The sequence below is a fragment of the Pseudoliparis swirei genome, chromosome 8 (assembly GCF_029220125.1).
Source record: "Pseudoliparis swirei isolate HS2019 ecotype Mariana Trench chromosome 8, NWPU_hadal_v1, whole genome shotgun sequence".
Lineage (NCBI taxonomy): Eukaryota > Metazoa > Chordata > Actinopteri > Perciformes > Liparidae > Pseudoliparis > Pseudoliparis swirei.
The window spans coordinates 2,793,389-2,820,244 of record NC_079395.1 but is presented as its reverse complement, the minus strand read 5'-3'; the positions used below and the strand labels follow the sequence as shown (position 1 = coordinate 2,820,244).

Here is a 26,856-nt window from a genome sequence, read left to right as displayed (position 1 = left end):
AGTTTGGACATCGTTGTGAAAAAATGTAAAACTGTTATTGCGACAACGTAACGCCCAAGATTTATTATTGTATCCAAACACACATTCATCCCAGCTCCCTGTTCTGATCATATTCTTGTATGAGACGGCTACATGAACTTCTCCTCCTCTCCGCTCCACCTCCCAGTAACAACGTCCAGTCAGACTCTCTCTACTCAGGACCTGACACCATTCAGTGAACCTGTCTGAGTGACTAGAATAAGACTGATCTTTACTCATTAATGTTGCTTTTCTGTTCCCATCAGATAATAACAGCTGTGTGTGTGCTGTGTTTGGATCCAGAGTGATGTCACATGAATACCTTAAGAATCCAGCTCTGGTCTCGGGCTCTGCTTGTGAAGGAGACAGTAAAACGTCCACTTCAGTCACTGCCAGTGAGACGTTTGTCCACTTGTCCCCCAGAACGTCCTGTAGTTTATCTCTGACTTCTGACACAGCCGCCACGTCCTCAAAGTGTCTCAGAGGACGGATATCGATGCCGGACCCAGTGTGTAGACTCAGCCAGGTGACAGTGAGGGGTAGTGGCAGAAAACTGCTTGAGATCCTCTGTGTGTGACAGCAGCTTCAGCTCAGCCTCGTTCCTCTTCAGCTCAGTGATCTCCTGCTCCAGCTTCTCCTGAACTCGACTCACTTCAGTTCTCTGCCGGGATCTGACCTGCTGCTTCACGTCAGAGCTTCTGTTCTCCATGAGCCGGATCAGCCTCAGTGAAGATCTTCTCACTGTCCTCCACTGTTTTATCAGCAGAGGTTGAGGCCTCCACCTCCTGATGGAGCAGCTTCAGGTCTTTCTCCTCGGTCCTGATTCTCTGCTGGATATTGGAGTCGACTCCCCTCCAGCTCTCTCTGCCTCTCGGTCCTTTCTGCTGCAGCTGAGACTGTGTCGTGGCCTTTATGTTCATCCATTAAGCAGAGGTAACAGATACACTGCGGATCAGTACGGCAGAAGATCTTCATCTCCTCTTTATGACGAGAGCAGATTTTCTCCTGGAGCTTGTTGGAGGGCTCCACCAGCTTGTGTTTCTCATAGGCAGGTACATCATAATGAGGCTGGAGGTGTTTCTCACAGTAAGAAGCCAGACACACCAGACAGGACTTGAAGGCCTTCAGTCTCCTCCCAGTGCAGACATCACAGGCCACATCTTCAGCTCCAGCATAGCAGTGATCAGCAGGAGCAGCTTGGAGTCCAGTCTTCTTCAGCTGCTCCACTAGAGCTGCCAACATGGTGTTCTTCAGCAGGACAGGCCTCCGTGTGAAGGTCTTCCTACACTGAGGGCAGCTGAGGAGTTTCTTCCCCTCCTCTTCCTCCCAGTGGGCTTTAATACAGTTCATGCAGTAGCTTTATCCACAGGGAATAGCCACCGGATCCTTCAGGAGATCCAGACAGATGGAACAAGAGAAGGTTTCCCGATCCAGCTGAACTCCTTTCTGCTCCATTTCACCTCTCAGGAGCAACGAGAAATTAATAAAACAAAGTTTTGCATCTGAAACATCCCAAAGGATAATAAATGTTTTTGTTGGCATGACTAGCAGGGAGTGCGTTAATGAAGCAGATGATCACTTGGAGCACCACTTGATATCAGATGGAGAGCTGCCCACAGGGTGAACCACACGGATGACTGTCCACCTTCAAGTTTATTCAAGATGGCGCGACGATAGACGCAGCGCCCTGTCTGTCCTGACCATTTGGTGTTTGTTCTGTTTCTAAATGTTTGTGCAAGTTCATTAGGTCCAAAAATTGTTCGTCTCGCCTCGTCTATACGTGGACAACCAAATATAGTCGCCAGGTTCTGTTAACCATCGGCAGGACCAAACTACCACAACGCACTCTGGACGCTGAACAAGCGGAAACACTTCCGGAGCACGGATTCGCCGCCGGCTCCACGACCACACCACCACACCGACCTCGACTGCCACTCTCCCCCCCAGAAGGCGCCGCAAGCGTGAGAGGAAAGCAGAAGAGGGTAGGCGCGCGGAGTATCCGAGCAAGCTAGCGGCTGACCAACTCGTCCAGCCATACCATCCATTATCATGGCTAATATGCGATCCTTGGACAATAAAATGGACCACATTAGACTGCTGCAGGCGAACAGCGAGGACGTGAGGAACTGCTGTGTGCTTATCTTCACGGAAACATGGCTAACCAACATCCCCGACTCTGCTGTGAGACTGGGCAGCCAACATGCTACCGAGCGGACAGAGCCCTCGCTGATGGAGGGAAAACTCGCGGGCGGGTATGTGTTTACATCCGGGGCGATGGTGCCGGGACGCTGCCGTGGTATGTATACACTGCTCACCGGAGTTTATGATCGTAAGGTGTCCTTCCTTTTATCTGCCGAGGAATTCACGCCATTCTGCTAGTCGCTGTTTACATCCCCCGACCAACAACAGTGATAGAAATGCGGCACTTTGTGAACTGTATCAGGCCATCAGCGAACAACAGACTGCCCACCCAGACGGCTTCACAATCTTTGCTGGAGATTTCAACCATGCAAACCTTAAGACTGTCCTTCCAAACTACACCAGCATGTTGATTTCTACAAGAGGAGACAACATTTTGGATCTGGTCTACACAACCCACAAAAGGCGTTAGCCTCCAAGGCCTCCCCCTCCCACATAGGTCTCTCTGACACACATCACCGTCATGCTAATGCCAGCATACAGACCCAGAGTGAAAGCCTCGACCGGTTCTCAGCTACGGGTGTGTGGAGGGGAGCCTCCTGCGCTCTCCAAGACTGCTTTGACTCAACAGACTGGGGAATGTTTAAACAGGCAGCCACATACAACCCACCACACAGACATTGGGGAGTACACACAGACACTGTTACTTCTTACATTAGCAAGTGCATTGATGATGTGACCCATGTAAAGACCATCACCACTGGGCTAACCAGAAGCCGTGGGGCTAAGTCCATCGCCGGCTGCTGAGGACCAGAAATAGGGTCTTCAGAGCTGGGGACGAAACAGACCTGAAAACAGCGAGAGCCAACCTGTCCCACGGCATCAGGAAAGCAAAATTCCTACACAAAAAGATAACCCGGCACTTTAAAGACAGCAGAGACACACGCAGCCTGTGGCGGGCATTCAGACCATCACAGACTATAAACCCACGCCAACAGAACTGCGACAGCAACATCTCTCTGCTAAACAACCTCAACAGCTTCTTTGCCCGGTTTGAAGCACAGAACAGCACTCGTCCACAAAGACTCCGCCTCCCCCACGATCAGGTTCTGTGCCTGTCTGCTGCCAGCGTGAAGAGGACTCTCTCGTCCATCAACACCCACAAGGCAACAGGTCCAGACAACATCCCTGGTCGTGTGTGCTGAAGGACTGCGCAGAGAGCTTAAGGACGCCTTCACGGATGTCTTTAATACTTCTGAGAGACAAGCTGTTGTTCCATCATGCTTCAAGGTAACCACCATCATACCTGTGCCAAAGAAATACTCCGCCCTGCTTCAACGACTATCGCCCAGTGGCACTGACCCCATAATCATGAAGTGCTTTGAACGACTAGTCATGTCGCATATCAAATCCATTCTCCCCCACTCTGGACCCTTTTCCAGTTTGCATACCGGGCCAAACGGGTCCACGGAGGATGCAATCTGCTCTGCTCTCCACCCAGCCCTCACCCACCTGGACAAAAGACTCCCATGTAAGAATGCTGTCTACATGAACTTTAGCTCAGCATTCAACACAATCATCCCACAACAACTAATCTGCTAACTTGACCAGCTGGGGCTCAACACTCGCTGTGTAACTGGCTGCTGGACTTCCTGAGTGAGAGGCCACCGGCAGTACGTGTTGGCAACAACACCTCGAGCAGCATCACACTCCAGCACAGGGGCCCCTCAGGGCTGTGTGTGCTCAGTCCCTGCTCTTCACCTTGCTGACTCACGACTGCAAAACCAGCTACAGCACCAATCACACGGTCAAGTTTGCAGACTATTACAACATTGATAGGTCTCATCACCATGATGACGAGACCTCTACAGGAGGGAGGTCAACCTTCTGACCACGTGCGGAGCCAACAACCTCCTGCTCAACAACAGCAAGACCAAAGAGATCGTTGCTGACTTCCGGAAAGGCCACACCCATCACCCACCACTGACCATCAGCACGGTGCGGACATTGAGCAGGTCAGCAGCACCAAATTTCTGGGGGTGAAGATCAGTGAGGACCTCTCGTGGACATCCAACACTACATCGCTGGCAAAGAAAGCACAGAGGCGCCTACTTCCTTTCCTCGGAAACTGAGAAAGCAGGAGCCCCCATCCATCATGTGCACCTTCTACCGCGGCACCATCGAGAGCATCCTGACCAACTGCATCACTGTGTGGGCGGAAGCTGCACAGACCACAGCAGGAAAGCCCTGCAGGCGCATAGTGAAGGCAGCTGGAAGGATCATGGGTGCCTCACTCCCCCTCCCATCCCTGCAGGACATATACAACACCCGCCTCACCCGCGCGACCTCGATTGTGAGTGACCTGCCACCACCCCTCACGGTCTCTTCAGCCTCCTGCCCTCTGGGAGGAGGACCGAGCCTCGGGCTCACACCACCAGGCTGTCCAACAGCTTCATCCACCAGGCTGTCAGGCTGAACTCCCATCCTCCCATCCTCCTCCTCTTTCAGACTCACATGTCTGAATGCTGCTAGCACAATTTATGTTGTCTATATGTTTACATGTTTCTTACTATTTTTGCACTTTATGTTGTCTATGCACTTTATGTTGTCTATATGTTCACAAGTTTTTACTATTTTTGCACTCTCTATGTTGTCTATATGTTGCACAATTCACTTTATGTTGGACAGAAGAGAAACGCAATTTCGATCTTCTGTATGTTTGCACATATGGAAAATTGACAAATAAAACTGACTTTGACTTTGACTTTGATTATTCATTATAAATATGTGTGTGATCTTGATTGATTTTTGTCGAATCCCAGTAAAACTCTTAAAAACTGAACTATTTAATTTGGTGTTTTTTCCCCACAATTGAGCTCTGTAGCTGAACCTGGTGACTAGTCCATAAACCTGAGTTACAATCATTAAAATAGAGCCACAGGTTACACATCTGTAGTCTTAGAACCACACAAATGTACCCGTGCGTGACCCTTTCAGTCACGTGGGTCGAGGTCACCCAGAGGTCAAAACCCATTACAGTTTTTCTCAATTGCTAAAACACTAAAACCCATTGGTTGAACAAAGTTCTCAGTTGCCTGAACTGATTTAGCTAATTGTGCAGTCTGTTGTCAATCCCGTAAACTATTTCACATGGTAAAACACAATTTGCAGATCTCACTTAGACTTTTCAGCAAAACTCTAAACACATCCTCAGTCTCAAAACACATGCTGCCCTCTAATGCACACGTCATCCATACTGTAAACACAAGGGGCAACGATGAAATACAAAGAGAGAACACACGTCATGGATCAACACAATCACTCTAAATGGATTTAACATCATCAATGATGTGACACAACCAAAATAAGCCAGTGGAGAGCAAACAGGTGGTTGAAGGTGGGAAGGAGAAAGTCTGAGAATGGATAGAAGAAACAATGTGAGAGGATGAGGGCAAGTGTGTATGCGAGGTGGGCGATGAGGAGGAGGAGGAGGAGGCGGCGAGGTGGGCGACGAGGAGGGAGGAGGAAGCGTCGCAAGGTGGGCGACGAGGGAGAAGAGGAGGCGGCGAGGAGAGGACACAGAGTGTAACCCGTGGCGACCCTGGAGCAGCAGCCAGAGACCAGGTGATGGTCCACAGGCAGCGAGGGCAGCAGGACTTGGACTCAGCCCGATGTGAGCCGATGTTGTGCGTCGCCATGGTGACGGCGTTCAGGGGCGGGGTCAGGATGCTCCCTCTCGTGGTCGACATGTTCTGGACTCCGCTCTCTGCAGCTGCTTCAAAGACACACAAGAGGCTTCTTCCCCCGGCGCCTCAGGAGAGGACATGTTGCTTGATGTGTGGAAGAGTTCGCCCGGAGACCAGAAGAAGCCCGTTGGTGACATGTTGACTCCCTTCACTGGAGGAGTGTCGACTGCAGGAGGCCCACCAGTGCATTGGAGGCTGGATCATGGACCATGAACTCACCGTGGGGCCTTGACCATCCTGCTTTCTATTGGTTACGCTGACAGGACGGACTGACCAATACATGTTGACTGGTTGCAGCTTCATCCCAACAAAGAACAAGAATGACCGTCTGACAGAGACAAAGGACACGCTGTGAGCTGCAGAGTGCAGTCCTGTAACAATAGGGTACAAGGAGGAAGAACAAAAGAAATGCAGAGAGCAAAGCACAGGAGGAAATCTATCAGTGTGTAGCGACTCATCAAACATGTTTTCCTTCGTATGAAATTTGTTCTGAGATTAAAAATCTACTTCTCCCTGAGAACTATATGTTTTGAACAATGTGTTTTCTATTTATTGGTGTATTGTTACTGACTGCTTGATAGTGAATATTATATGGATCACTTTGTTCATGATTTGAGAGCAGTGTTTGATTTTGAGCACAGGTAAAACTGTTTTGAGTTTCAAGAAATGTGTCTTAGCAATCGAGAAAAACTGAAACACTGGACACAGATAAACATCCCACGTCACTCACAGCCACGCCCCCGTCGTCACGGTCCAAATCCACTATCGATCCTGTCCAACAGAAGTCCGTCACGTTTACAAGACAGAGTTCAGGACATGTTCACCCCCGAAAGAAAGAAGAGAAGAACGAAAAGAGGAACGTGCCCTGACGCACACGGCCACACGACCAGATCACGTGACTCACCGTGTCGCCCTTGTTCATGTTTTGGTTGTTCAAAGTTGGATTCATGTTTCTCTCCCCGTTACGTTGCGTTCACTCACTGGAAGCTGGGAAGATGCGTTCAAGGTCCAACAGCCGCCTCTCCTCCTCAGGGACCACCTCAATAACATGAAGAAGAAGGAACACACACACACACACACACACACACCGGGCCGAAGATTCGAGGCTGAACTCCTTTCTGCTCCTTTTCACCTCTCAGGAGCAACGACTGTCTGAGTTTCACTTCCTCAGAAGCGACTCTGCTTTGACTTCTGATGTGAACAACATGTGACGGTTCAGTGAACGGGGCGTGTCAGCTCTAGTGGGAGGGAACCAGGAAGTGTGTGGACAGAGTGCAGCCGCCTGTGTTTGAGAGCAGGAGGAAGAGGGAGGGGCTTATCAAGCTGTACGTCATTCCTGGAGGAGGAGCGGCGCTGTGAATGTGAACTTTGTTCCTCATTTAAGACTCTGTTACAACCTGCTCCATGTTTTACATCACCTCACTTTCTTCATTTTAACATATTTATGTGCTGCTCAGATGTGGATGATTGCTCCATATTTCTCTACAACTCTTCCTCAAATCCAGTTTGGCTGCTGAGGTTTGTCCCAGTGATTTGTTTGTCCTCCTGAATCAGTTTGCTGCCTGTCATTAAAGCAGCTGAGCAGGTAGAAGCAGTCAGTCAGGAGCCTCTCCCTCACAGAGTCTAACGTTCCCCCGGCTCGCCCTCTGCATGCCTTCATGTTGTTATAAATCTCTCTGCTGCAGACGCCATCTCTACATGTAATTCAATTCAATTCAATTCAGTTTATTTGTATAGCCCAATTTCACAAATTACAAATTTGTCTCTGAGTGCTTTACAATCTGTACACATAGACATCCCTGCCCCAAAACCTCACATCGGACCAGGAAAAACTCCCAAATAACCCTTCAGGGGGAAAAAAAGGGAAGAAACCTGGAGGAGAGCAACAGAGGAGGATCCCTCTCCTAGGATGGACAGATGCAATAGATGTAATGTGTACAGAAGGACAGATTTAGAGTTAAAATACATTCAATGAATATGACAGAGTGTATGAATAGTTCATAGTAGGCATATTCCACGATGGAGACCTCCACGATCCATCAGGCAGATGGCGGTGGGAGGAGGAGTGCGGAGTCTCAACAGGACAGTGGCGTAGTCATGAGCAGGAATTCCACGACCCAGACGATCCATCAGGCAGATGGGATCTATGTCTCACATAGGGTCCGATGACCCCATGAGGCGTAAAGTCAAAAGGACTTCGGGAGAAAGCAGAGTTAGTAGCGTGTGATTGAGATGAAAATTCATCCTTAAGGAGAGAAAAAGAGGAGATAGGTACTCAGTGCATCCTAAAACGTCCCGGCTATAAGCCTATAGCAGCATATCAAGGGGCTGGACCAGGGCAAACCTGATTCAGCCCTAACTATAAGCTCTGTCAAAGAGGAAGGTCTTAAGTCTACTCTTAAACGAGGGGACTGTGTCTGCCTCCCGGACTGAAATTGGAAGCTGGTTCCATAAAAGAGGAGCTTGATAACTAAAGGCTCTGGCTCCCATTCTACTTTTTAAGACTCTAGGAACTACAAGTAGTCCCGCATTTAGTGAGCGTAGCTCTCTAGTGGGGCAATATGGTACGACAAGCTCCTTAAGATATGATGGAGCATCACCAATCAAGGCTTTGTAGGTTAAGAAGAATTTTAAAAGTGATTCTTGATTTTACTGGGAGCCAGTGCAGAGCAGCTAGTGCAGGAGTGATGTGATCTCTTTTCTTAGTTTTAGTGAGAACACGAGCTGCAGCATTCTGGATCAACTGGAGGGACCTAAGAGATTTATTAGAGCAGCCTGCTAATAAGGAGTTGCAGTAATCCAGTCTCGAAGTAACGAACGCTGAACCAATTTTTCTGCATCTTTTGAGACAAGATGTGCCTGATTTTAAAAATATTACGTAGATGAAAGAATGCAGTCCTTGAGATTTGCTTTACGTGGGAGTTAAAGGACAAGTCCCGATCAAAGATAACGCCAAGATTCTTTACAGTGGTGTTGGATGATAGGGCAATGATGTCTACAGAATCCACATCACCAGATAATTGATCTGTGAGGTGCTCAGAGGCGATTAAAATTACTTCGGTTTTGTCTGAGTTTAACATCAAGAAGTTGCAGGTCATCCATGTTTTTATGTCTTTAAGACATGCTTGAATTTTACAGAGTTGGTTGCTCTCCTCTGGTTTTATCGATAAATATAGTTGAGTGTCATCTGCATAACAATGAAAGTTTATGGAGTGTTTCCTGATAATATTGCCCAAAGGAAGCATGTATAAGGTAAATAAAATTGGTCCAAGCACAGAACCTTGTGGAACTCCGTGATTAACGTTGGTGGTTATCGAGGCGTCCAACTAATCCAATACAAACTGAGATCGATCTGATAAATAGGATTTAAACCAAATTAGTGCCGTTGCCTGAAATGCCAATCGACTGCTCCAGTCTCTGTAACAGGATGTCATGGTCAATGGTGTCGAATGCAGCACTAAGGTCTAACAAGACCAGGACAGAGGAGTCCTTTATCTGCTGCCATTAAGAGGTCATTTGTAATTTTCACCAGTGCCGTCTCGGTGCTGTGGTGTTTTCTAAATCCTGATTGAAATTTCTCAAATAAACTATTATGATGTAGAAAGTGGCAACTGATTTGCGACCACTTTCTCAAGGATCTTGGAGAGAGAGGAGGTTAGAGATCGGTCTGTAGTTAGCCAATACCTCTGGATCCAGAGTGGGCTTCTTCAGGAGAGGTTTAATAACAGCCACCTTGAAGGAGTGTGGCACGTGGCCTGTTAGCAGAGACACATTGATAATATCTAATAGAGAGCAATTAAAGGCAAAACGTCTTTAAGCAGCCTCGTCGGGATGGGGTCCAAGAGACAGGTAGGCGTGTTCAAGTAGAGTGAAACCGTTGAAAATAATTGGTCACGGTTGATAGGAGAAAAACCCCTCAAATATACACCAGGGCATACAGCGGTTTCCCAAGGCCATTCCACTTGAGGACAGATTGGCACTGGTTATGGGCAAAAGATTATTAATCTTGTCCCTAATAGTTAAAATCTTTCATTAAAGTTCATAAAGTCATTACCACTAAGGTTTATAGGAATGCTCGGCCACAGAGCTGTGACTCTCTGTCAGCCTGGCTACAGTGCTGAAGAGAAACCTGGGGTGTTTTTATTTTTTTATTATTGATGAGTAATAGGCTGCTCTGGCATTACGGAGGGCCTTCTTATATGTTTTAAGACTATCTCGCCAAACTAAGCGGGATTCTTGGAGATTAGTTGAACGCCATATGCGTTCAAGCTCGTGACGCTTTGCTTCAGTTTCTGCGGTCTGAGGGTTATACCAGGAGCAAACCTCCTCTTCCTCACTGTCTTCTTCTTCAGAGGGCTATCGAGTCCAGTGTCATTCTCAGAGAGCCTATGGCACTGTCAACAAGATGATCAATCTGGGACGGACTAAAAGTTAGACCAGGAGTCCTCTGTTATATTGAGACGTGGTATCGAATCAAATACAGAAGGAATCGCCTCCTTAAATTTAGCTACAGCACTATCAGTTAGACATCTAGTGTAGAAACTTTTGACTAACGGAGTACACTCCAGTAGTATAAATTCAAAGTTATGAGGTTGTGGTCTGACAGAAGAGATTCTGTGGGAAGGCGTTCAAATGCTCAATGTCAACGCCATAAGTAAGAACAAGATCAAGTTGTGGCCAAAAGCTGTGAGTGGGTTTCTGTACCTCTGACAGAAGCCAATCGAGTCCAATAAGGAGATGAATGCAGCACTAAGGCAATCATTATCAACATCCACATGGATATTAAAATCTCCAACAATAATAACTTTATCGGTTTTAAGAACCAAACTTGATATAAATTCTGAGAATTCAGATATAAACTCTGAATATGGACCTGGTGGCCGGTACAGAATCACAAATTGAATTGGCTGTAGTGTTTTCCAGGTTGGATGTGAAAGACTAAGAACAAGGCTTTCAAATGAGGTGTAGTGTAATTTTGGTTGAGGATTAATTAATAGGCTCGATTCAAAGATGGCTGTTACTCCACTTCCTCGACGGTGCCTCGAGGAATGTGAGTATTAATATGACTTGGAGTCGATTCATTCAGGCAGACATATTCTTCATGGCTCAGCCAGGTTTCAGTTAGGCAACATAAATCAATGTGATTATCTGATATTAAATCATTCAGTAACACAGCTTTAGATGACAGAGATCGAATATTTAGGAGACCACATTTAATAGACCTATTTTGTTGCACTGCTGAAATAATTGTGTTAACTTGTATAAGGTTATTGTGTACGACTCCTCTTCTGCTTACTTTTGATTTATTTAATTGAAGTGGCCGTGGGACAGACACAGTCTCTACTCTAAAGTCAAGGGTGGGTAACTGCTCGAATGGAAGAGCAGAGAAGGGTGTTAAACTACAACTCTGCTCCCGGTTCCTGATCTGAACCCTGGGTTGTCATAGATAACTCTCTGGGTCGAAGTCGACGCTCTGATGCAAAGCAGCTGTCTCAAGTGGAACACGACAACAGGATCTGACATGAGATGCCGAGGCAGCGAGCAACCAGTCGTGATGATGAATACCGTCTCCTGTTATTCTCCACGAGCACGAGGGCTCAGAGGCGTAAGCTTGTGACTCCTCTTCACGTCGACACGCAACATGTATTTTAAAGCTAGACTACAAGTATAATTCATATGTGGAGGTCAGAAGTTGTTCAATTACTCCATGAATAATTCCATGATCTCACATTAATATTGTTGCCACAGACCCAGAAACCAGTTTGTAGAACAGGAAGTCGGCAACCAGCCAGACTCAGTTAGTAAGTGGGCGTGTCCACGTTGGTTGTGGTCGTTCACAACGCCTCGGCGATGACGTCATCACTGTGTCCTCGGGTGGTTTCACAGCGTCGCCTCAATGACTACGGCTCATTGCGGCTCACTCCTTTGTTTGTCTCAGCAGATGTTTTGATGTAAATATTACAGATGTTTGGTCACACGGTAGAAGTCATCACGTTATTCTATAAATTCACTAAAGTTATTCAACAGATGATTGTGAAGGAATAGGTCTGTGAGGTGAGAAAAAGACGATCTGTGTGAATATCAATCTGAGACCGGCCCACCGTGAGGCTACACTGCCCTCTAGCGGCCATCGGTGGTAAGACCCCTCTATTAAAACCCTAAGGTTCAGAATAACAGTTGGATAGATAATGTTAGTAATAACTAGGGCTGTCAGCGTTAACGCGTTAATCTATGCGATTAATTTGGCCGCGTTAACGCACTAAAATATTTTAACGCAATTAACGCAACTTTGTTTACTTCCGGTGTTCGTTGAAGTTTTTACACTCAAACCGAGTGTCAAACCGCGGCAGTACGGTTTAACACTGTTTCCGTTTTTAAAACAATTATTTTTCCGCGAAACTAAGGAGCAGAAATCAGTTTAAACTCGTGTATGAATCGGTCGGGTTTCCTCCTCCGCTCCTTCCTCCCGTCTCCCCCTCTGATACACAGAGGAACGGAGGGGCGACGTGTCGTGACGCGGCGCGGAAAGAACTCGTCACACGAAACCTTCAACGTGATTGGTCAATCCATTTGTCTGTCAACATTTTGGGAAAAAAACAACCAATGAACTCAGTAAATCACAAAGGACCTCCCACCTCACAGGTGAGGCTCTATAGCAACCTGTCAGTCAGAGAGCAGAGAACACGACGCGAGGACAACTGAGCCTCATTGAATAGAGCTGAGATTGTTCTGGAATGTTTGATGTATAACACACGTGGGTATGTGTCATATGCAAACGCCTTTAAAAGGTGAATTTAATTTTTTTGGTCAAATGTATAAAATGAGCCCAGCCTCCAGAGTGTGAACAGGACATATGTGAATGTCAGTCAGTTACCAAGGCCACTGGTTCTGCTGCTGTTTAATGTTAAAGATGACAGGACCAATGGGGTCTCAATATATATATATTTTTTACTAATCTGATGTTTCACTGAAGAAACAATTTATCATCCACAATATTAAATACCTCGCTGGCACTTTATAGGTAGGAGCCTCTTTGAAACACAGCTCTGTGTGAAGTTTGGTCTTTAAAAAGAATGAACTTTGAACTTTGAACTTTTAATTGCGATTAATCGCGATTAATCGCGATTAATTAATCGCAATTTCAAAATGTGCGATTAATTAGTTAATTTTTTTTAATCGATTGACAGCCCTAGTAATAACCTTATGTTTACACACCATTTCTGTTTGTATTGTGTTATAATATATATATATATATTAGTGCTGTGAAAAATAACGCGTTAACTCAGTTAATTAAATTACAGGTTTAACTAGTTTTTTTTTTTTTTTACGCATTTAACGCATGCGCAGAATGAGCTTCCAATCCGTCTGTTGTTGGTCGTCGGGACGAAAAAAAAGTCACTTGCAAAATGAGCTTCCAATCCACCACTTCAATCTGAACTCTGTCCGCCTCATCATGCAGACGGTCTGTTCATCGGTAATGATCCTTCCGCAGGTTCACCTCCGGAAACCTTGTGACGACTTTTACTTCCTGTAGATCAGGGTCTCAACACGTCGATCGCGACCTGCCAGTCGATCGCGGCGTAGTGTCGGTAGATCGCATGACATTAAAGAGATTGGCCCGCCCCCTGACATGTTCTCTATAGCACATGTTTGTTCTTTTATGAAACTAAACATCTGTTGTTGCTCGTATCTCCACAGCAGCATGTCATTTCTGTCTCTTTGCGTTGCGTTAACACTTATCGATCTCCGTCTCGCGCGCCGCAGAGCTCCGTGCGCGCGCATCGGGACCGAGCAAAACAAAAGTCACTTGTCAACCTGTCCACCTGTCCGGGCCGGTGAGGTTTCAGCTTTGCAGCGGTGTCCCCGCCGTCTCTTTCATCACGGCCCAGTTCATGAAGAAAACCCACACAGTCAGTTTGCCTCAGCAGCTGCTAGAGGAAGACTAGAGGCCTTTAGATTGTATCATGGTGGAGTTAATGGTTGACAAACAAGAGAAACATGTTCTGTTTAACCCTCCTGTTACCTTTACATTTACTAACATATTTACCTCAATTTGACCCCAGCAATTAAAACCTCCAGAAAATTATTAGAATTAATATTGCTTCCCAAGTTTAAGTGTGAGGTACTTTATGTTTGTTTGTTGACAACCTAAATAGCCCTTTAAATAAATAAAAAAGTTGATATTTCTTATATGTTTGACACAGTGAAAAACAGCCTGGGGTCAAATTGACCCCAAAGAACACCGACATTAGACATTGAATGGGGTCAAATTGACCCGAAAGGTCACAGGAGGGTTAAACATTCTGTTTAGGATGAAGATGTATTAATGTTCCATATGGAATAAAACTGCTAAATAACTGCTGAGTTGCAGCACCATTGTATAGAAGAATGTATAAATGTATATATCCGTCTTTTGTCATAAATCTCTATGTTCTCACAAAATATACCGAGAATATCAGTAATATGTGATTAATCATGATTAATCCACAAAAACCTGTGATTAACCCGATTAAAAATTGTAATCGTTTCACAGCCCTAATATATATATATATATAACAGGCCAGTGATTATGATTTCTCTTTCTTTTAAAGATAGAGAATCAGGGCGCTTCATAATTAATATAATACATATTTGAACTTATTAATATATATTGTATAATGATATATTATATAATGTATTATCTGATCTTATTTGGCATTTTTTTGGGCTGCTTTATTTTTGAGAAAATATCCAAAATGCAAAATGTTTATTTTAATAACTATTTGCAAATAACCTAAATGTAATTCCCATATGAGTTTTAAAACAGCGTCATCACGTGGGAGGGTCTCCAGCTGCCTGTCAAGAAAACACAGGAAGTCACTCACTTCCTGTTAGTTCATTCTGTAGGCAACTTGTAGTTTACAGACCTCGTTGGGATCTCCCATCATGCACTGGGCCGGCAGTCCGTGGAGAAGCAACTGCAAGCGCCTCGCTCTCGTGAGATTATCGGTGCCCAACGTGATCATGACGTCAGGGCCAGTCGGACCACATCTAACCGCGCATGCGTGGTTCGGAGACGGACTCTGCGGACCTTCTCCTCTCCCACGAGCCTCCGGTGTCGGTCTCCGTGTCTCCGGGAGAAATGCTGAGACTGTTGGTGAAGCAGCAAGTCCACGCGGCTTCTGGAGACACGTTGGGGCTGATTGACAGATTAATCTCAGATTATGAGGAGGACGTTTCTCGTTTTAGAGAACATGAGCGACACAGATCAGGTCGGTGCTTCTTCTTCCTGGTCCCGGTGTTACACCCCTACTGGTTTTCAAACCTACTGGTTTCCCTCCGCGTGCGTGTGTTGTGTTCTCTTAACATCTGCAGCGGGGCTCTGTCTCGCTCACCAGATTCGTCACACATTCACAAACATATTGCTGGAGATCTGCAAGCCTCCGTTCATATCCATTTCGGCGATTACGATTGTATAAGTGAGCAGCGCATCACAGCCACGTATGAAGAAATAAAAAAACAATTTAAAAATTTAAAAAAAGATTGCCCGACCTGGTTTCGATCTCTGTCACGAAAAATGAGACTGCACTCTAAGCCGCGCAGTCTGTGCGCTGCGCCACCAGATATTAGTTTCAACTCAAGTAATTGATATATTCAACCATTACGTCACATCTTTTGTTTCATGGGAACAGTTTGGCGGAGGGGATCTAAAACAACTGGTTACCTTGTTCGGATATTTACACTTTGAAACATGTTTAGCGATGCTTGTTCGCAACGCAACAGCCACACAATACCGACAACAACTAATTGACTTTCGTGACGAGTATATAATGACGATGGTACTGTGAACAGAGATTAGAAACATTGCGAACACTGAACAACAGGAAGAATGGAATACTAGTAATGTTCTATCCACAAAACAATGTTGAACATATTGCTGGAGCTCTTGAAGCCACATGTCACATCTATTTACGATTGTACAAGTGAGCACTACACATCACACATGAAGAAACACATATTTTTATAAAAAGATCGCATGATACAAAAATAATATTGATAAACTGTATTGACATAATACAAGAGTTTAGAAAATGCTGCACAGCTGTCACATCTTGCAATCACAATTCCAATCAAGCAAGGACATAATTAGCAACATCTGTATAAAAGGAAACTGTGTCAGACAAACAAACGGAAGGGAAAAAAGACAAGAAGCTTCGATGGATCCACTTATTGTGCAAGAATGTCTTCAGTTCAAGCTAACAAATGCATTCCCTTCACATTTCCAAAAAAATGATGTCTGAATATTATTTATAAAAGCATCACAAAACATGTTTGGAAGTATTTGAATATCCGCCCAAGGTAACCAGTTGTTTCAGGTCGCCTCGACCAAACTGTTCCCATGACGCATACGAGTTGTGACGTAATGGATGAATATCAAAATTACTTGGCTTGCAGTTAATATCTAGTGGCGTAGTGCAAAGACTGCTCGGCTTTAGAGTCGCCAAATTTTGCTTGAAGGAGATCGAAACCAGGTCGTTGCGATCTTTTTATAAAAATATGTGTTTCTTCATGTGTGATGTGTAGTGCTCACTTGGACCAGAGCCTGGACCAGAGCCTGGACCAGAACCTGGACCAGAACCTGTGCCGCCTTCTGAGTAAGAAGAGGCCGTGTTCTCCTGATGTTGTGCAGCATGGACCTACAGGAACGCGTTGTCGCAGTGATGTTGGCCGTCAGGTTGACTGTCGAGTGTCACCCCGAGGTTCCTGGCAGTCGGGGGCGGGGCCAACACAGAGCTGGTGGAGGTGGTAGTCAGGTCGTGGGTGGGGGACTCTTTCCCTGGAAGGAATAGTAGCTCGGTCTTGTCAGGGTTGATTTTCAGGTGGTGAGCAGACATCCACTGAGAGATGTCGGTCAGACAGGCAGAGATTCTGCTACCTGTGTTTCAGATTGGGGGAACGAGAGGATCAGTTGGGTGTCATCAGCATGGCTATGGTAGGAGAAGCCAATGACAGAGCCCAGAGAATGAGTGTACAGAGAAGAGGAGGGGACCCAGGACGGAGCCTTGAGGAACCCCAGTAGTGAGAGGACAAGGATCAGACACAGATCCTCTCCGAGGTACCCGGTAAGTGTGGTCGTTGAGGTAGGAAGAGAAGAGGGAGAGTGCAGAACCTGAGATACCAGGACCTGAAAGGAAGAGATAAGGATCTGGTGGTTCACGGTGTCAAATGCTGCAGAAAGGTCTAGAAGGATAAGGACAGAGGAGAGAGAGGCTGCTCTAGCAGAGTGAAGGATAAGGACAGAGGAGAGAGAGGCTACTCTAGCAGAGTGAAGGATAAGGACAGAGGAGAGAGAGGCTGCTCTAGCTGAGTGAAGGATAAGGACAGAGGAGAGAGAGGCTGCTCTAGCAGAGTGAAGGATAAGGACAGAGGAGAGAGAGGCTGCTATAAAAACAATGAACATTAATATAAAACAATGAACATTACTCTAAAACAATGAACATTACTATAAACAATGAACATTACTATAAAACAATGTACATTACTATAAAACAATGTACATTACTATAAAACAATGTACATTACTATAAAACAATGCACATTACTATAAAACAATGTACATTACTATAAAACAATGAACATTAATATAAAACAATGAACATTACTATAAAACAATGAACATTACTATAAAACAATGAACATTACTATAGAACAATGAACATTACTATAAAACAATGTACATTACTCTAAAACAATGAACATTACTATAAAACAATGAACATTACTATAAAACAATGTACATTACTATAAAACAATGTACATTACTATAAAACAATGTACATTACAATAAAACAATGTACATTACTATAAAACAATGCACATTACTATAAAACAATGTACATTACTATAAAACAATGAACATTAATATAAAACAATGAACATTACTATAAAACAATGCACATTACTATAAACCAATGCACCACACTGTAACGTATTTCCACAACTGGATGTCTGAAGTCATAATTCAGCCAACGACCTTCTCTCGTTCTCTCCTTTCCAGCGGGAGGATTTATTCTCTGATCACGTGTCAAACAGAAGCTCATGTGATGCAGCACAGGTCAGAACCCAAAACCACTCTGCTCTCCCAGAACAAGTCCGGCTCTTCCAGCACCCACATCCCGTGACGTGGTCCTGACCTCGGATCTGCTCGTGTGCTCCTTCCTCACAGGAGGGCCCTCCTCCCCCTCTCATTTATTATTATTTACTCGACACATCTCCTCGCCGTGTCGACGTAAACCCGGAACACGAGCACGAAGACGGGATAATAATGGAAAAGCACAAACCTGATCTGTGCAGCTGAACTCGAGGGTTGAACACGGCCTCCAGGAGTTTGTGTCGTCGCTCATTTTCCCTCAAACGAGAAACTTCCTCCTCATAATCTGCTGTGAATCTGTCAATCAGCCCCAGAGTGTGTTCAGAAGCCGCCTGGAGTCTCTGCTTCACCAACAGTCTCAGCATTTCTCCTGGAGACGGACACAGAAGGTCACAGTCCAACAGGCAGATAGTGACCTCCTAACGTCGCTTCCTAACCACTTCTCCTTGACCTCTGGGGAACACGTCACGGGGTCAAGGAGAGTTCATGATGAGTTAGGAAAATGTTGTTTTGGTTTATATGCAGATTATAATCTGATCCCAATAGATTATGAAACACCACAACTCAGTGTGACCTAGAAGTGACTTGATGGTGTTTTAAGTTGTAATGTTGATTCAAAAGATGATCATCAGAAACAACTCAGACTAAAGGACCAGCTGCACTCAATGCAGTTTAACCCTTTCACCACAGCTTCTGGAGCTGAAGTCACATCAAAGACTGAGGCTGAGAGATCAGTACGACACTCTGACCGCTTTACGACACTCTGACCGCTTTATAGAACGTTGACCACTTTATATTAACATACACACAATTGCAAACAATTAGATCCTCGTAACACACACACGGTTATTAACAGACTAACACATCTCCGTGAGGTCCTGGAGGTTTGACTAGAGCAGGGGTTCCCAAACTTTTTAGGCCACGCACCCCCTTCTACATCCCGACCGGGTTCACGCATCCCCAATCCCCCACACCTTAAAAAACGCAATGCACGGAAATTTCCAGTTGTTGACGGGGTGACTTTTCTTTCTCCGTCCCGATGCGCTGCGGTCCGGGAGCTCTGTGGCGGATCGACACGTATTAAGCACACCCTGCATTCAAACATTAAATAGCCGAGAGTTTTTTCAGCGTAAAAATACGATGTGGCGCGGAGTGCGTGAGTTAAGACGAAACACTTGAGAGCCCTGAGAATGTTTAATATTAATTATTACACCATTAGACCACCATTACATTTTTCCTCTCGCGCACCCCCTAGAGGCACTTTGGGAATCCCTGGACTAGAGGACCGTCGGGTGTGTAAAGTTCCTCCCTGGTGAAGCTGGTCGGAGGAGAGCTGGAGACGAACCATGTTCACCAAAAGTCTCGCTGACTACTGTCGTGTATTTTGCATCTTACTCTTAAAGATACAGCTAGTTTATAGATCTGAGAGAAGAAGGCCCCACGAGAATTTGGAGGGAAGAGTTCCTTTGTCTCACGTTGGCGCCACTGTCCACAGCAGGGGACTGCCCTATATATCCATATTTGTACAACGCGCCAGAGATCATCTTTGGAGGAAGGGGGGCTATAGGGATTCTATAGGGAACCTATAGAATCGAACATAAGACCTCCCCCTTTCTCTTATCTATATAAGCTGTAAACACACATAGCTCCGTTGAATTCCTTATACACGGACCCGTGGATTCCAACCGTTCGAACTAAGCCTGTTTTACTTTGTACTCTAAAGAATAAACTTTGTATTCTTGGAGTGCTGGGTCTCTCGCAACTTCTTTTTCTACAAGTCCTCATTCAAACGGCGCCGACGGAACCAAGAAGAAAGATACAACACTACAACCAACGAGCTGGAAACGGACTAAATGTGACGTAAAGCCGTAAAACGAGCATGAAGACCGGGACCAGGAAGAAGAAGCACCGACCTGATCTGTGTCGCTCATGTTCTCTCAAACGAGAAACGTCCTCCTCATAGTCTGAGATTAATCTGTCAATCAGCCCCAACGTGTCTCCAGAAGCCGCGTGGACTTGCTGCTTCACCAACAGTCTCAGCATTTCTCCCGGAGACACGGAGACCGACACCGGAGGCTCGTGGGAGGAGAAGGTCCGCAGAGTCCGTCTCCGAACCACGCATGCGCGGTTAGATGTGGTCCGACTGGCCCTGACGTCATGATCACGTTGGGCACCGATAATCTCACGAGAGCGAGGCGCTTGCTGTTGCTTCTCCACGGACTGCCTGGCCCAGTGCATGATGGGAGATCCCAACGAGGTCTGTAAACTACAAATTGCCTACAGAATGAACTCACAGGAAGTGAGTGACTTCCTGTGTTTTCTTGACAGGCAGCTGGAGACCCTCCCACGTGATGACGATTTTTTTAAACTCATATTGGAATTACATTTAGGTTATTTGCAAATAGTTATGAAAATAAACATTTTGTATTTTGGATATTTTCTCAAAAATAAAGCAGTCCAAAAAAATGCCAAATAAGATCAGATAAAACATTATTTAATAATAATACAATATATCATTATACAATATATATTATATATTAATAAGTTCAAATATGTATTATATTAATTATGAAGCACCCTGATTCTCTATCTTTAAAAGAAGGAGAAATAATAATCACTGGCCTGTTATATATATATATATATATAATAACACAATACAAAAAAAAGAAAGTGTAAACATAAGGTTATTACTAACATTATCTATCCAACTGTTATTCTGAACCTTTGGGTTTTAATAGAGGGGTCTTACCACCGATGGCCGCTAGAGGGCAGTGTAGCCTCACGGTGGGCCGGTCTCAGATTGATATTCACACAGATCGTCTTTTTCTCACCTCACAGACCTATTCCTTCACAATCATCTGTTGAATAACTTTAGTGAACTTATAGAATAACGTGATGACTTCTACCGTGTGACCAAACATCTGTAATATTTACATCAAAACATCTGCTGAGACAAACAAAGGAGTGAGCCGCAATGAGCCGCAGTCATTGAGAGGAGACGCTGTGGAACCACACGAGGACACGAGTGATGACGTCATCGCCGAGGCGTTGTGAACGAGCAACAACCAACGTGGACACGCCCACACTTACCCAACTGAGTCTGGCTGGTTGCCGACTTCCTGTTCTACAAACTGGTTTCTTGGTCTGTGGCAACAATATGTGATCATGGAATATTCATGGAGTAATGAGACCTCCACATATGAATTATACTTGTAGTCTAGCTTTAAAATACATGTTGCATGTCGTGAAGAGAGTCACAAGCTTACGCCTCTGAGCCCTCGTGCTCGTGGAGAATAACAGGAGACGGTATTCATCATCACTACTGGTTGCTCGCTGCCTCGGCATTTCATGTCAGATCCTGTTGTCGTGTTCCACTTGAGACAGCTGCTTTGCATCAGAGCGTCGACTTCGACCCAGAGAGTTACATGTAGAGATGGCGTCTGCAGCAGAGAGATTTATAACAACATGAAGGCATGCAGAGGGCAAGCCGGGGGAACTTTAGACTCTGTGAGGGAGAGGCTCCCGACTGACTGCTTCTACCTGCTCGGCTGCTTTAATGACAGGCAGCAAACTGATTCAGGAGGACAAACAAATCACTGGGACAAACCTCAGCAGGCAAACTGGATTTGAGGAAGAGTTGTAGTGAAATATGGAGCAATCATCAACGTCTGAGCAGCACATAAATATGTTAAAATGAATAAAGTGAGGTGATGTTGTTGGAGTTGGACAGGATCACACCACCCGGACGGTACTCACTGGGAAAAACAGCGGTAGACTTCTACTTTACATTTATTAGCGTTTTATTCAGAAATCAGGATACAAGTAGACATCATGCATGGACCCCCCTCCAGAGCTCTGACCAATGGCCCCAGCGCTGGAGAGAAGACGCCGGTTCAGAGTGTGCGGCCATTTTAAATAGCCAAAAGGAACCGTTCTGATTGGTCAGGAGAAAAGGGGGTGGGGTTTTCTCATTGGCTCTTGTTCCTCCGCTTCCGCCGTTGTCGCTCATTCATTGGTTCTTGTTGCCCGCCAATGAGAGCACATGTTGTGAAAAAGTGTGAGAAAGGAAGAAAGATGGAATTCACATGTAGCTTCCTTGACTGAGCTGGGGAGTTTTCTAAGATAGTCTTATCTCTTCCTAGGTGGGATGCGCTGTGGCGAGAAGGTCGTTCCCAGGATATTTACAAAGGGCCAGTGTGTGTGTGTGTGTGTGTGAGAGGGCTGTGGTTGAATCCGGATATTAATTGTCAAAGCTGGACCTTTCCTTATCTTATCTGCGCTCAGTAGTTGTCTCTATGGCTCTCCTGTTCATGTGAGCATGAGTGTTGCTTTGTTCTATTCAAATCTAGGGTGAGTGTTGGTGCATAAAGTTCTTTCGTGTGTCACTGTTATCTCCTTTGATCAGTTCAGGCGCCGGAATGCCCTGCTGATGTTTCAAACCTTCCACAGTGATTTTCCACTTTCCACATAACATTTATGCAAACAATACTAGGCTATGCTAAGCTAGAATATATATTCTTTACAAATCCCTCTTTTCACATCCGCTGGATGTGAACCCTTACTCCGGGAATATTTATTTCCCTCTTTATGCCAGATCTTGTCATGGCCTGGCCTCCCTAAGTGGCTATGTGTTCTGGTCTCCTCGTCCTGTCTGAGCTCTGACACTTGACGTGAATGAGTCTCCTGAAATATGATCTCTCGTTGCCTAGATTAAGGTCCCATAAGACCTGTAAAATACCTATTTCTCGGGGAGAGAGTCTCTCTCTGTGTGGGATGGGAATAGGGGCGTGGTTTCTGTCATGTGGTACCCCGACCCACCCTCTTAGATCTTCCATCCTAGGGAAGTCAGTAGGTCTGTGTGCGTTAAATCTGTAATGTGCAGGTGTAAAAGGAAAGAGGTGAAATTGAGAGTGGTCAGGCAGGCCTGGTTCTTGCATCCTAGCGGCTGGTGAGTAGCAGGTTGGCACCCTGTTAGCCCGTTGACGATCCGGTCTCTGCTGCAAATCATCTGCTTCAACCCTGGCTGGGTCAGCGTCGTCTGCTTCATCCTGGTACTCGTCTGCGACCTGTGGGTCTGGTCTCCTCTGCAACTCGTCTGCTTCAACCCGGTCTGGGTCTGGTCTCCTCTGTATCGTCCTTCTGGTCCTCTGGTCCTCTGGTCCTTCTGGTCCTCTGGTCCTCTGGTCCTCTGGTCCTCTGGTCCTCTGGTCCTTCTGGTCCTTCTGGTCCCTCTGGTCCTCTGGTCCTCTGGTCCTCTGGTCCTCTGCTTCAACCCGGTCTGGGTCTGGTCTCCTCCGGCTGTCGATGGGGTCTTTATCCGGTGGTCTCGAACTTGATTTCGTCTGGATCGTCCTGGTCAGGCTTGTTGTTCTTCTTCCACTGGTGTCGCATGGGCCCTGGATTCGACATGACTCCCATGGGCAGCATCGTGGGTGGTAGAGCGTGCTCTTCATTGGCTCCCGGCTCCTCTGCCCTCCTTCCGGCGTCGAGATATCTGTTGATGAGACCCCGCTAGCTCTAATCCCCAGAGTCTTAGACTCAAAATCAGCCAATCCTCACTCAAAGGTGAGTCCAGCCTTTAACACCTAGTGATTAGTTCAAAGTTCTGCTAGAACAATGGAGGGGTCAAATGTCACTTCCGGTCAAGTCGCTTAACCAAGTATTTTCACAATAAGAGTCTTCTTTTCTTGCGATCTCTCTCTCTTTTCTGTCTAGTTCTTCTCTCATTTGTCTCTCTCTGTCTCTCCTGTCTCCTTCTTGTCTCCTTTCTTTCATGTCCAACTTTTCTTTTCCTGTCTTTCCTACTTTTCTTTTCCTGTCTTTGTTATTCTAAGTCACTTCACGTAATTCAACTGGCTTCAATCTATAATATTAACATACAGTCACTCATGCAACATACATTAAAAACAATATTCTCCCTAATCTTTTCTATTATAATGTCTTTCTATCTGTATTAATTTAAAACACAAGACCTCCGCAGATGTAGATGTTATCAAAATGAACTATTAATCGGACGGTTTTGGTTTATCTATTGTCAGTCCCCCAGGACTAAAAGAGATTTCAGTCCAGAAAGCTAATGGATTAGGTGTATTTTGGCAGGTTCTTCTCTAAACCTCACGTCACTAATCCTATGATAATGGCAAGAGTCAGTCCCATGACTATTAGAACATTTTGGCTCATTCACAACTGTTCCTATCGTGGTTTGCGGGGGGACCTTCTAGCTGGGCTATCAGGATCCCTGAAACACCTACGGAACGACCTCTGTGGCATCAACATTTTTAGATCTGATTGTGTTTCTGTCAATGTCCTTATTGGACAGGTGGCTGGGGCACAATGTGTAAAATGATTCAGGTGTCAAGTCCAGGTGCAAGGTGCTCTGTACCTGCACCTCCTGACCTGGACCGAGAGAATGTGAAAGTAACCTCCTTCACTTCGTACAGACCAGTCCACCCACCCAGTCCACCTGCTCAGTCCACTTTCTCTTGAACCCTGACCCCTGGCCCAGTCACCACTTTACTTTGGCACCGGTTGCTCTGCTGCCTCCTGATCCCAAAATCGTCTGGGCTCGAACAACCTGGTTTGAGAGAGCTTTGATGAGGAGAAATTAGAAAGCTTTATGTATTCTGACATTTTCAATTTTACAGACATCCAGAGGTGGCATATGACCTCCCATCTCTGGTGGCTCTGTGGCTCTGACATACACTTCTTCCTGTTACCAACTCACTTGGTGACGTCTTCCCCCTAGTAAATGCTCTCTCATGGTCATCAATTTACCAGTGGAAGCGCTTTCTCGCACATTATCCTCTTAATAATTTGATTGGCTCTCTCGACCAATCACTTGAGACTGAAGGTGATATATGGACCCAAACTTGTAGGTTATGCAGTGCATATCTTAACTTTCCCCAGCAGTTTGTTGTTAAAATGTGTTCCGTTGTCGGACCTGATCGTCTTGTAACTCTATACCTTGGTGTGTGCATGTTGCATGTGCGTATGTGCACTATATGGGATGTGATCAAACACTATGGCAAGTTATGTGTACAGGAGTGGCGGCTCTTCTTGAATCTGTCGACGTTGAGACCCCATCTTCACTATCACCACAACTATGGAAGAGACACCAAATATGATTACATCTTTTCATTTATCAAGCATATTATGATGTCAAAAAATTATTTTTATGGTTCTCTGGGGTCACTGATTCTAAACCTACTGATATCTGATCTATTAGTCTGTACTTGTCTGGCCCTCTTCTGCCACCCTTTTCTGGCTGGCGTCAACATAGATTGTTGTGTGCTTCTATCCCTCTTTTGAAATAGGATGGAATTCCTAAATCCGTCCTTTTCAATAATAATAATAGTCTTAATAAACAGTCAACTTCTAGAAGAAAAGAGAGAAATAAAATAAAAAATGCATGCGTCTGTCAAATCAATGCAGGAGAACCATGTCTTGTCTGAACTCACAGCGTCATCATTGTGCTTGGGTAAGGAATGTCGTAATAAGTTGGCCTAATTAGTAAAGAACAAGTTACCAATTTATTTATTGGCCCCAAATCAAGGCCCATTTTCCAAGTTTAGGTAATTAATTAATTAAAGGGTACCAGAAAAACAATAAATTAAACCCTTGGGCATCAAAAAAATATTTTACCCCCGATTTTCAACAAGTCACGAAAACCCGAGGATGACATTTCTTTTTAAAATTAGTTGCCTTCACCTGCCTTTTGCTGTTTTTATCCACTCAAAGCAAATTCGTGAGTCGTTTGAATTAGCCTCCGCCACTTCTCAGTTTTTGGGATAAACTGGTCAAAATTACAAATTATTCAGGGGGGTTTAAACAGGGACCTGCCTCACCGTATATTTAATCCTACATTTGGCCCCCCCTGTATTTTATCGCCCCATTCGCGGGCTTTCTCTACGGTTGCGTTAAGCCTTCCCCCGTTTGCGCGGAGTGAACCTTTGCGCCAAAACACGGACGGGCAAAAAAAACACTACGAACATGTCAACATTCTAATGAAAGCTCTCCAGCCTGGCTTATCCATGAGTATCGTCACCTTTGTGTGAAGCTGAGGTTTACCTATTCTCGGAAAAGTTCGTTTTCCAAATGTCTATGTCTGTTTTCTGTCAATCATCCCAAAGGGCCCACTTTCAGGTCAAAATAAACTGGGCCCTCCTTGTCAATTCTAAAAATGTTCATGTGTACAATTATAAATGGGGAAGTTGCTTTAAAGGTTCAAAAAAAGTTCCGTTTCTAATCGACAACTTTATGTCTTTTCAACCTCAGCTTTGTTTCCAACGTTTTTTATTTGGTTCTGAAACCCTCCGCGGCTGGCGGCTATAACGTCTGCCACAACCGACATATTCGTCCCGTCAATGCATTCAGTTGGGACTTTAAAAATAAATTGAAAAACCGCAGTCATGTAACCCTTTGAAAACCTTTCTTTTGTGCCCACAATTTTTTGTAAGGTACCCTTTAATGTTTCCAAGCCTCCCTTCCAGTTTCCTATAACAACCTTCTATTTTTTTAAAAATAATCTAAGTTTTTCCCTTTAAATTGGGATTAAATTGGGAATCCTTTAATCTATTCTACGGGAGCCATGGAAAGTAACATCATTCACCCCCTTAGTTTAAAAGTTCTAATAATTAAATTTTCAGTTCCCCATGTCGTGTTTCTCTCTTGTTGTCAAGCGAAGCATGGTCTCTTTCTGGCCTCCGTTGGGGCACCTGTTCTCTGTGGGTTGCTGTATTTTTGTTTCACCCGTCCGTACCTCAACCTCTCTTTACCATTGTTCTTCTCGTGCCTCCACTCTGGACCACGGTGTGGGGCCGGGGA

The 26,856-nt window shown here is 45.2% G+C and overlaps 2 pseudogenes; one reads left to right on the top strand and one right to left on the bottom strand.

Annotated features, from left to right (window-relative positions):
- The window catches only part of LOC130198372 (E3 ubiquitin/ISG15 ligase TRIM25-like), a 4,457-nt pseudogene extending 2,910 nt beyond the window's left edge, over nt 1–1,547 (bottom strand).
- A 13,180-nt stretch (nt 1,548–14,727) lies between these two features.
- The window catches only part of LOC130198236 (E3 ubiquitin/ISG15 ligase TRIM25-like), a 99,481-nt pseudogene continuing 87,352 nt past the window's right edge, over nt 14,728–26,856 (top strand).